This window comes from Frieseomelitta varia, unplaced genomic scaffold, assembly GCF_011392965.1.
Source record: "Frieseomelitta varia isolate USP_RPSP 00005682 unplaced genomic scaffold, Fvar_1.2 scaffold_240, whole genome shotgun sequence".
In the NCBI taxonomy this organism is placed as follows: domain Eukaryota; kingdom Metazoa; phylum Arthropoda; class Insecta; order Hymenoptera; family Apidae; genus Frieseomelitta; species Frieseomelitta varia.
This window is the reverse complement of record NW_025109969.1, coordinates 168,500-179,846: the sequence shown is the minus strand read 5'-3', so window position 1 is coordinate 179,846 and position 11,347 is coordinate 168,500. Positions and strand designations below refer to the sequence as shown.

The following is an 11,347-nucleotide window of genomic DNA, read 5'->3' as shown; positions in this document are numbered from 1 at the left end:
TTTTTTCTTTTTGTTCAAGTTGGGTGTATTTTTTTTTTTTTTTCTTTCTTTTTCTGAGCTGGCGAGGGGGAGGAAATTTGCACTTATGAACGGAATAGTAAGTTTTGGCTGAGCTACCGGGCTACGCGGCCACTCATAGAGACACGATTAACAGTGCTGTACCGCTATGCGTGCCACGGCCCAAATAGTTAATAAATAACATGGAAACGAACACGTTCCAAATAAAGGGCGGGGTAGGTAGGCTACCTACACCTAGGTCCTACACTCCTACACCTAGGCCTAACGATAACTACACGTGCCGACACGTCTACCTAGTCCATTGGCAGGTAGGTCGTATGTATTCATTGAATTTTGCGCGAACTCCTCGATACAGCAGGATTTCTCTTTTCTTTTTTCTTTTTTTTTTCTTTTTTTTTGTTTTTCTCGACAGTTATACATTTCGTTTATCTGGCTTTTTCCCGCAACGAAAAATAATCGCTTCTACCTCTCGGTGGATACCGTATGAACGTCGACGAACGGATCGAGAAAGCTTTGAGAGAACATTCTTTTCTTTTCTTTTTTTCGGGTATAAATCTTTACTATTTTTCTTTTTTTCTTTTTTTTTTTTTTTGCTCTGCAACTAAGGAAAGAGTACAGCAACCCCCTGGTTGCAACCGTGACACCGAAACAATGTATGTACATCGAACAAAGCCGTTTTACCGAAACGGAGTTTACGACAGAAGATATAAATTCTTAAATTGACGAGGGTACGTTGTCACTGATACGTGACTCGACATATGTATATACATATATCGAAATCGTTTGCAACGTCGTTGGCCTCGTGAGATCGAAAGACGCATGTGTATCGTTGCCGCACGATTGAGAGAGAGAGAGAGAGAGAGAGAAAAAAAAAAGAATGAAAGAAATCTGGATGCGTCTATCCTGATTCGGTGATTTGGAGAGCAGTTAGCGAGTGATGTTCAGCGTTTGATCAGTGTTCATCACTCGTCCGTATTAACGCAATCGACGTAGCATTTAGAAACAGCACGAAACAGCAAAAAGTAAACGTGGTTGGTTCTTTTTTTCTTTTTTTTTCTCCCACTAGTAACACCTTAGCGCCGCGCTACGCAATTATCGCAACGTTAATGCGATTCTCTTTCTTCCTCTTCTCGAAGCGATTTCTACGGATGTTCTCGACGCATGTGTCTACTTCGAACATGAGACGACCCGTTATTGCGACGATTATCGAAGCAAGTGCACGTCCTGTAACTCTACGATTTGTCTCTTGTCTTTTCTTCTCTTTGTGTGCAATATAAAAAAAAAAAAAAAAAAGAAAGAAAAAAAAGAAAGAAAGAAATCGTCGATGGGCCTCTTTTGAAGATTCGCAGAGTAAATTTAAATTTCAATCGCGTTGAAACGGGTGAAAGGCTGCTTGAGCCAAAGGCGAGATTATTGTGTTTACTTTCCAAATTTGAACTGATAATGATGTTAATAAACGAATGATATTACAAAGAGTTTGGATAGTTGACGTTGAATATTTTGAAATAAAGATATACACTATTTTTTAATGAGCAGGTATATATGTATATAATTATATATTAATATATAATTGTATATATTGTAATTGTTTATACGTATATAATGTATATAAGTATATGTTTATACACGTATATAAATTCAACAGTCAGCAGCTATCTCTTTTATCATAGAGTTTTGAAAATTATCTCGATCTTGGCTTAAACCTTTCACTACGCCGTAACTTACACGCAACAATTAGCGAATAATATTCGCGTAAATATTCGTATCTTTTCTACGTCAGCCGTGTAAAGTAGCAGTTCTCAATCAATGTGTCGTAAGTGCATCATTAAGAGAAATTTCAGAATTTTTGTACAATTTTTCTTTTTTTTTTTTTTGGTAAATTTGGTAAAAGCAGTGGGTCACATCTCGTAGCAAAATTGGCACAAGACTCACATTGTTCACATTGTGAACATGCATTGGTAAGCAGCATAACTGAACACGCAACGATGAAAAATTATCGATAGTTTAAGCTGTTACAACTTCGTAAGAGAAAAGTCATAAGTAAGAATCCGCTTGATCTCATTTAAAGTAAAGAGCTTTCACTCTGACTGTCCTATGACTTCGCGTAAATATTCGGGTGAGAAAGTGCTTTTATTCTCAAAATTTATAAAAACTCAAGCATTCCTGTCGCAATTCGATTCATCGTGGTTTTGAAAATTGAGAATTTCTCTTTACAACGATCCTTGAAATCTTCTTTCTTCTTTTTGTGCAATTTTATTAAACTTTGAACACTAAGGTTTCGATGACGAAACGCTGGGATTTTTTCAATTTAACTCTGATGTTCAATGAAACGACGAAGAAAAATCGCGCAGCAAGTTTCAAGGAGTTGCTGCAAAAAAATGAGAAACATGAATCTTCAAGACCGTGATTTAATCGTAAATGAAGAAAAGAACACTTTTCTATTTAGAAAAAAAAAAAAAAAAAAACAAATTCAAAGTAGTGAGTGATAGAAGTCTCACGTTTTAAAATGAGATCAAGCAAATTGTCTTGATCTTTTACAACACAGTTCAACATTGTACTGACAGTTCTTCTCTTTAAATTAATCGTAGCGCGAAATCGATCGAAGACAAACGATGTTGTAACATTTGTTGCAAATTTTCTTTTTTTCTTCCCTTTCTGTATCTTACCCGATGAAATATTATTAACGCGTCGAAGAAAAAAAAGAAAAAAAAAGAAATCCACGTACACGTACACGTGTTCGGTTTTGCCCTTCACTCTGTGACACACGTTCGCACTTGAGAACCGCTAATTAAGGCTGTGTCGACCGAATGGAACAGGCCAATAGACGATCGATCTCGAACGGCTAATTACCAAGAAAAAGAAGCGTGCGTCTGCGGCAACGAAGTCTGTGAGCGTAATCGCGTATATAATACATCGCAAAGTATTGCTGTATAGATCCTATTATCGATCAGAAAACGAAATAATCGAGAGAAGAAGTGTTTCTTGGGACATGGGCTAGTGTCGATCTATGCGTGTATATGTTGTCTCTTTTCCGCTTTCCTTCCGCTCGGTGATGCATGTCTCGTGTGTGAATAAATCATATCCGCGCACGACGTACACGCGCGTATAAAATTTACGTCGGTGTACGTTCGTACGCAAATGTAAATATACAGGGTGAATCTCGTAACGTGACGACATTCAAGTAACTCATAAAATATTTGTTGTGTACATATTTTATATATATATATATTTGCATTAATAATTAATATATATTAATATATATAATTATATTGTTATATAATATATATAATTATTTTATATTAATATTTTTCGTACGTATATTTATACGAAAAAAATGTTTCAGATACAAGTTGCATGGCTTCCATGGGGAACATATAGTATTGCAATCAGTTTTATGTTATTTTGCTTTTTTATCAAGATACAAAGGTTACTTCAATTTCTTAAATGGAATAGTTAATATTTCTTGCCGAATTCGGATAAAGCGTTGAATTCTACGTAAAAAAGTTTTATGTTATTTAGTTAATATTTAATAGTTAATATAATAGTTAATAGTTAATATAATAGTTAATAGTTAATATAATAGTTAATAGTTAATATAATAGTTAATAGTTAATAGTTAATATAATAGTTAATATTAGGAATAGTTAATATTTCTTCCCGGATTCGGATAAAGTATTGAATTCTACGTAAAAAAGTATTACACCAAATAGGATCTAAAATACATAGTTACTGAGATTAACATTCTTTTCTAATACAATGTAAAAAGATATTTTTGCTAATATCTCAGTAACTATTAACTATTAACTATTATATTAACTATTCCTAATATTATTAACTATTATATTAACTATTCCTAATATTCACTATCATATTAATTATTCCTAATATTAACTATTAAATATTAACTAAATAACACAAAACTTTTATATAGAATTCCACGTTTTATCCGAATTCGGGAAGAAACTATTAACTATTCCATTTGAAAAAAATTGAAGGTGACGTTCGTATCTTCATAAATAAGCAGAATAACATAAAACTGATTACAGTACTGCATGTCCCCCATGGAAGCCCCATGCAATTTCTATCTGAAACATTTTTTCGTACAACAAATACTTCGCGGATTATTTGACGTCGTCACGTCACGAGGTTCACACCGTATACACTTGTGCGAAGAACAAAAGTAACGAAAAGGAAAACGAGAAATGAAAAGGAAAGAAACGAAAAGAAAGGAAGAAAGAATATGTATATGCATATACACATGTAAAGTGTGAGCGCGATGATCAATTGGTGAACTTTCTCCTTTGGTAATTCTCTCTTGTACCTTGCATCCCTTTTTTTTATTTTTTGTATTTTTAAGAGAAAATTCTTGAAATGGCTGCTACGAGTGTGTTTCCCCTGTGTGTTCGTATATGAGACTGCACACACATACACGTCATATACGCATATGCGTATATGCGTATGCATATGCATGTGGTAGAAAGAGAGAGAAAGAAAGTGAGATAGATAGATAGATAGATAGATAGATAGATAGATAGAGAGAGAGAGAGAGAGAGAGAGAGAGAGAGAGAAAGGGAGATAGATCTTTCGATGTGGCTGAAACTAGAGGCTATCTATGTGCCTGAACAACGAAGTAGGATGAAATGAGTAAGCGTTCCACGGGGAAACGACGGGAAGGCTGTTCATCATTTCCTCATTGAATCTTTCATTTCTTCGAATAATCATTTCCTTCCTTTTTTTTTTATTTATTACATTTTTATTAGCGCGGCGTTTCAACAACGTCTCGAAAGTCGAGGATCAAGGATTCCAGCTCGATCCTACGCGAACGAGAAGAAGTCCTCGTCAACTTCCCCGAGAGGCATTCATCGTTCGCGTACCGATAAACGTATGCACGTGTATGTATGTATGTGACGCATACACCGTGACGCACGTCTACTATCGAGTCAACTGGACGAAAGGTGACGGCGAAGAGATTGCAGAAAAAAAGAAGAAAAAAAAAAAGAGAAAAGAAAAACGAAACGTAAGTAACGTCGGACCGTGTACTCGATATACTCGAATAGCTTCTAAACTTAATACGTTAAACGAGTGATCAAAGGATCAAAACGATCGACCATGCTTGGTTACTTGTTCTACTCTTATTACCATGCGTACACGAATAAGCGGTAACACTAAAACTCGGTAATTCGGTATTCTGACTAATATATTCGCGTACGTACGCCTTCTCCGCCGGTTAGGCCCGTTCGACGCCGAAAGGTAAGCGTTGTGTACGCGCGTGTGTACGTGTGTATGTGTGTGCGTGCGCGCGCGCGCGCGCGCGTGTGAATACGTGTGCGTGTGTGTGTGTGTGTGTGTGTGTGTATATTCTCGCAATTATATACGTGCAATTTCTACTGATAAAATATATCCCTAAGAAAAGAGCAGCCGCATGTGCCTACACGCCTGCACCCCCTTCTACTGCTGCGTTCTAATTTATAAGTGCCAAGTATACATATACATATACATATACATATATATATATATATATATATATATATATATCTTATATGTCAAGCCAGAGAAAATCGTGTCTCGATCCGACGATGTGAGGCTTCTCCTTTTTCGCTCGTGCGTCGAGTGAAAGAGAAAGAGAGAGAGAGAGAGAAAGAGAGAGAGAGAGAGAGAAAAAACCGTTCCTTCTTCTAACAGGCCATTCCGCGACGGGTTTTTCTTCACCCTTTAGAAATTCTACAGGCTAGCCAAGAGCACTAACGCATGCCACCAAGAAACTCGGTTCGTGAATAGAGAGGGATAGAGTAGAGAGAGAGAGAGAGATAGAAATAGATAGAGAAAGAGAGAGAGAGAGAGAGAAAGAGAGAAAACAAAAATTCAGCCCACGAGTCGCTGATACTTTTGGCATTTTCCTGTCCCCTTCAGGAATCTGCCACGGAAATTTTTACGACAACAATTTTCCTCCTACTTTGACTGTAACCTGTTTCTTTCCCTTTTCCCTTTTCCCTTTTCCCTTTTTCCTTTTTCTTTTTTTTTTTTTTCTTTTCATCCGTACCGTGGACGTTGGTCGACCCTATCATGCCACGTCCTATCCGTGGCTCGGTTATCACATCGAAAAGTATCAGCGACATTCGCAACCCGCTGCTTCACGATTCCTCCATCGCTATTCCTACTTTTCTACCGATCGCCAGAGTTTCGTCGTTCTTCCGAAACTGCTACCTCGAATATATATATATATATATATATATATGGCATTTCAATTTCGACTTGACAACACGACACACGAGTCGAAATCGGTTGTAACGTCCCGCCTAGTATCGGAACTGGAGCGCCGATCGATGCGAAAGAAGAGAGATCGTTCCCATCTCTCGGACAATCGGGACTAGACGTGATCGAGATTACATTCCGCGTGTCAGTTCGGAGGCGAACTCTTTAATCGAGATGAATCTCTTTCAATTTCTTTCTTCTTCGTTTATTTATTTATTTATTTTTTTTTCTAGATTTTTCGTACGGAAGAGAACGTACATATATATATATATATATATTGTTTCCCTCTTTCGATCCACGTCATTGACACAGCAACGTCAAAGTTGACTGTCGGCACAATTCGTCTTACAACGTCGTCGTTTGACTATGCCTGTCGCTGGTATCATCGATAGTTTGCCAAGAGATAGCCTAAGAACTGATACGAATACCGGCCCGTTGACCGTTTTAGTGCCACGCAGCGCGATCGCGCTCTTCAGATACTCGAATGAGATGTCGAGTAGCGCGACTACGTTTTGATCGTATCATCGAAGAGTTTCCTCCTAATTAAGCCTCAAATCACTTCGATCGGTGGATAAAATGGGCAATTTTTACTTTGTCTGCTTTTATTTACAGATAAATACAGGGTGGGTCAAACGTTTCTTCCCATCTATTTTCTTTTTTTCTTTTTTTTTTTTTTTTTTTAATAAAAAGATATAAGAGAAAAGTGTGATTGTATGAATTTTAAATTAACAAAAAATATCTTACAATCGGTAGAAAGTGATTTTCGATCCACCCTGTAATAAGGAAGCGCGATCGCGCCGCATGGCGCTATTAAGCGGTCAGGACAGTGTGAACTTTTCAAAAAATCGATTTTTTTCTTTTTCTTTTTAAGTAGTAGTCTAAAGTCTTAGAAATAAGATAAGACAAAAGGTCCCAGCCTTTAAAACGACTTGTTTTAGGGGATAATAATAAATCCACGGATACAGAATCATTGAATTTGTATCACTGTGTTTACAATTTTAAGCAGTGCTATAAAGTGTAAATCGTGTGATTCGAATATTACTTTTGGCGAATCGAATATTAGGGGACTTGGATTCGATTTAGTTGTGAATTATGTAAGAACTGCGATATATAAGTGAAAAAAGACGTTCCGAAACTTTAAACGCGTTTTTTTTTTTTTCGAAACTAGGTTTTTAGAAACGGTGTGCAAGATATCTCGAAAATCTAACCAACCGATTACTGTGAAACTTGGTACGTTTAGTGTAACATTTAATATAGATCGAACGTTTTTCAATTTTTAACAATTTCCAAAAAATATAACGATCGAACATTTTTCAATTTTTAACAATTTCCAAAAAATATAAACAAAAAACGTAAAAATTTTTGGCATAAATTCGACACATCGACAAACAAATAGCTGCTGTTTTCATAATTTTCACAAAAATCAAAATGTTGGATCGTCAATCGCTAGAGAATATTGTTTACTTTCGGACTTTTCTCGCCTTTTTGTTGCAACTAATCCTTGTTTGGCTGGAATCATGCACACCGATAGGCAATGTAAAAAAAAGTTATGCAAAAGAATACCGTCAAAAAGTTAAACAAGAACCCTCTTTTTTTCTCTTTCAATGTTGCTTTCTACAGTTCACAATGCGTTGAAATAAATCACGAAAGCTTATGTCAATCAAACATGTAATTTTTCTTTTATTAGCCCTCCAAAATGTAATTTTTTTGGCCCCGTCACACTGTCCTGCCTCCCTTAACTAACACGGTTTTCAATCTTTTAATTTTAATTGAACATTTATTTACGTTTTTCAATTTTAATTAAATAGCCCGTGGCACTAAAAACCGGTTTAAGCGGTATCGGTAGAGTCAAAAAAAAAACACCCAAGCTACTCAGGTTTCCTGTCGATAAATCGGCACAAAGATCGTCACAGCCGATGTCGGTAACGTAGTGCACTGCTTTCGGTAGGTTCGAAGTAAACCAGAGCATCGAGACAGCATGTAACACGTTTCTAAGTGATGATGGAGAACATTGGTAGACCGAGAGTCGATCAGCAGTATACGGAATTGTGAAAGACAGAGTGTGGAGTGCACCGAAATGTATATAAAAATGTTCTTAGCGCTGGGAGTACGATGAGTAGAGTAACCTTCGAATTCTCCATCGTTCTACTAATCCTCGATTCATTGAAATTAGTCGAAATGCATAATTGGGATAATTTTGCTGATTTTTCGCTCGATTGAAACGATTCTATCAAGGCTGAAAGGATTTCAATAATGATAAATAAAAAAAAAGAGAAAAAAAATGATAACAGAAGCACAAAGTAAAAGAAAACACATTGTACGTCGTTTTATGTAGAAAATATCAAACGTAACAAGAATGGATATATACATTCGCGTGTAATTTTCTTGGTATATTAGTTGCACGATCATCTTGATACGTGTATTAACAAATTCACATGTGTCTGTAAGTTTCGCACATTAAAAGAACACAGTGGAAAAAAACACGGTTCGATTCGTACAGCATATCTCTTCACCAATTTTCTCTACCTTTTGCTTAGAAAGTATCTACAGCTTCTCCTAATTGAAAGGAAAAGAAAACGATCATCTTATATATATATATATACATACATATATATAAGATAATTATATATATACATATATGATTATATATATCGGATATGTACAGTGGATTTGACAATTTCCATTCACTTCACCTTCGACCAAAGAGTACAACCAAACTCGAACAATGTACATTCAACAAAGATCGAAACGACCATACCGAACTATCATACAAAAGGTACAAAGTAATCGTGATAAATAACCTGCCTGCTTGGTGAGAAAATTATTTAACCAAACGAGGGGCTAACTTCGACTGTGTTCCCGAACGCAAGTTTGAAAGACTGGTCGACCGACCTGTGTCGAAATTAGTAATTCTTCGCACTAGCTCCTCCACAAGACCTCTGACGACGAAATCAAAAGACTGAGAGGTGCGTGACGATTGCGACAATATCGCGATTCGATCGATAAACAACGATAAATCGCGAGATCTGATCGGTACAGAAATGAAAATGAAGTGAATTAAAGCAAAAATAAAAAAAAGAAAAAAAAAAGGAAAAAGAAAAGGAAAGAATGGAAAAAGGGAACGATACGTATTATACTAATGCTTGAATGACCTGGTTCTTGTTGGCGCGCCGCTGAAAATATCGATCTCGGTTGTGGAAACGGATTCGAATAACCGCCTTGTTATTTATAACGATGACAAAATCGATAGCCCGATCAAACGTAAGCTATATTGTATTTTTAAAAAAATCACTCCAGCTAATTTTTTTCTATTTCTCAGTCAATATCAAAGAGTGATCGACGTATGCGTACGTTACCACGTGCGGTATGTTATACGAAACAAAACGGCGCAATACGTGCTGGAAATTTTCAATCCATTGTATGATATAGTACAGAGTACATGTGTATGTATATAGCGAAAAAACGAAAAGAGAGCGAAATTTGTTGAAACGAGAACCAAGTCGTTTCGAGAGAAACATCTTTACTTATGCGCGGAAATCAACGTTTCGAGCGATCGACGCGATCTATCCTGTGGTGCGCATTATAAAGCTGAACGGCTGCCCGATCCGACGTGAAGAAACAAAAGTGAAAAGGGACGAAAGAAAGAAAGAAAGAAAGAAAGAAAAAGAAAAAAAAGAAACGAACGTAACGAAAAGAATATGTTCGGTGACGGTGTTGAAGAAGGAAAAAAAGAAAAAAGAAACAAACTCGCCGACGATTGGTGGAAAAAGGAACAGAGAATAAATGTAAATGCAAAACTACAGAATCTCGAATCCGTGCGGTGAGACAGTCGTATACATATTACCATGTATATATATATGTATATATGTATAACAAATGTATATATAGAGAGATAAAGAAAGAGAAAGAAATAGAGAGAGAGAGAGAGAGAGAGAGAGAGAAAGAGAGAGAGAAAGAGAGAAAGAGAGAGAAAGAGAGATGCAACAGTAATATATATTGATCTCATCTACTTATATAAGTGTATATAAACATGTGTGTATATAGAGAACAATAAATTAAAAAAAAAAAAAGAAAGAAAGAAAGAAAGAAAGAACTCGTGTGTGTATTTCTCTTTTTACAAAAGTCCAAGCATACCAGCACGTGTTACCAAGATATATTTGCTAATTTGGTAAATAGGTGGGTAAGAAAAGCGGTGAGAGTCAGCACAAGGTTACGTTAAATAAACGGTGAAAGAAACAGGTTTCTCTTTAAAAAATTGGGCTCACTTTAAGTGGTCTCAGAAAAATTCGGGATGCCAATATGTTTTCTAACAGTTACGGACCGGGGTTATAGTGAAGGTGAGAGGGGCGGGGGGGGCGGTTATTTACGCTAGTTAAAAAATTACTCTGGATAGCAGTTGCGATTCCGTTTATGTCTCAGAGGAGAAGAAAAACGTAAAAGAAAAAAAAAAAAATGCAAAATATAAACTCGCGTTTCTCGTCGATCGAGAACACACAAATGTTGAGAGGGCGGGAAGAAAATACATCTCGATCGTCAAAAAAGATTACTCTTAAGTCAGAATAAATCAGAATCAAATTGGACGAAAAACTCGTCGCGAAGGGATTCAAAATTTCGACTCTCGGGGAGAGAGAGCTTTGAAAAATCGCTCGAAAACGATCGGCGAAGGGGGGCGGAAAGAAAAAAAAAAAAAACGCTGTCGTCTCGATCGTGGACGGTGCTGAGACTAGAAAAAAATTAAAAAAAAAAAAATTAAAAGAAAAAAAACGAACGGAACGAAAGGAGTCACTTTGCTATCCAGATGGTATTCGCTCCTCCTCGCAACTATGTGACTACAAGGATAACAGTTCAGGGACTAGTTTCAAGGGGTGTCTTTTTGGCTGGCTTCCACGTAGGTGGATATCTGGGATACCTGCGTCCACGCTCGCGCTTGTACTGGCCACCGTACTTGCAGCGGTTCGCGGCGAGCTCCGTGATCTCTGGGATCCAGCTGGCGAACACCGCCTACACACCCACAATCATCCGTTGCCGTCAGAACAGAGCCCTAGCCTGAGTTTTTCTGTTTTATTTCTTTATTTTT

The 11,347-nt window shown here is 36.8% G+C and overlaps 1 protein-coding gene and 1 long non-coding RNA gene across 7 annotated transcripts in view; both read right to left on the bottom strand.

The window, feature by feature from the left end:
- LOC122527954 (calcium-activated potassium channel slowpoke) overlaps positions 1 to 11,347 on the bottom strand; it is a 137,288-nt gene that overhangs the window by 65,004 nt on the left and 60,937 nt on the right. The gene's annotated exons all lie outside the window — the stretch shown is intronic.
- LOC122527961 lies at positions 8 to 6,524 on the bottom strand. The gene is made up of 3 exons (XR_006306465.1): positions 6,515 to 6,524; positions 2,236 to 2,239; positions 8 to 289 (listed from the first exon to the last, which is right to left on the bottom strand). It is a non-coding gene; the product is annotated as an uncharacterized LOC122527961 (long non-coding RNA).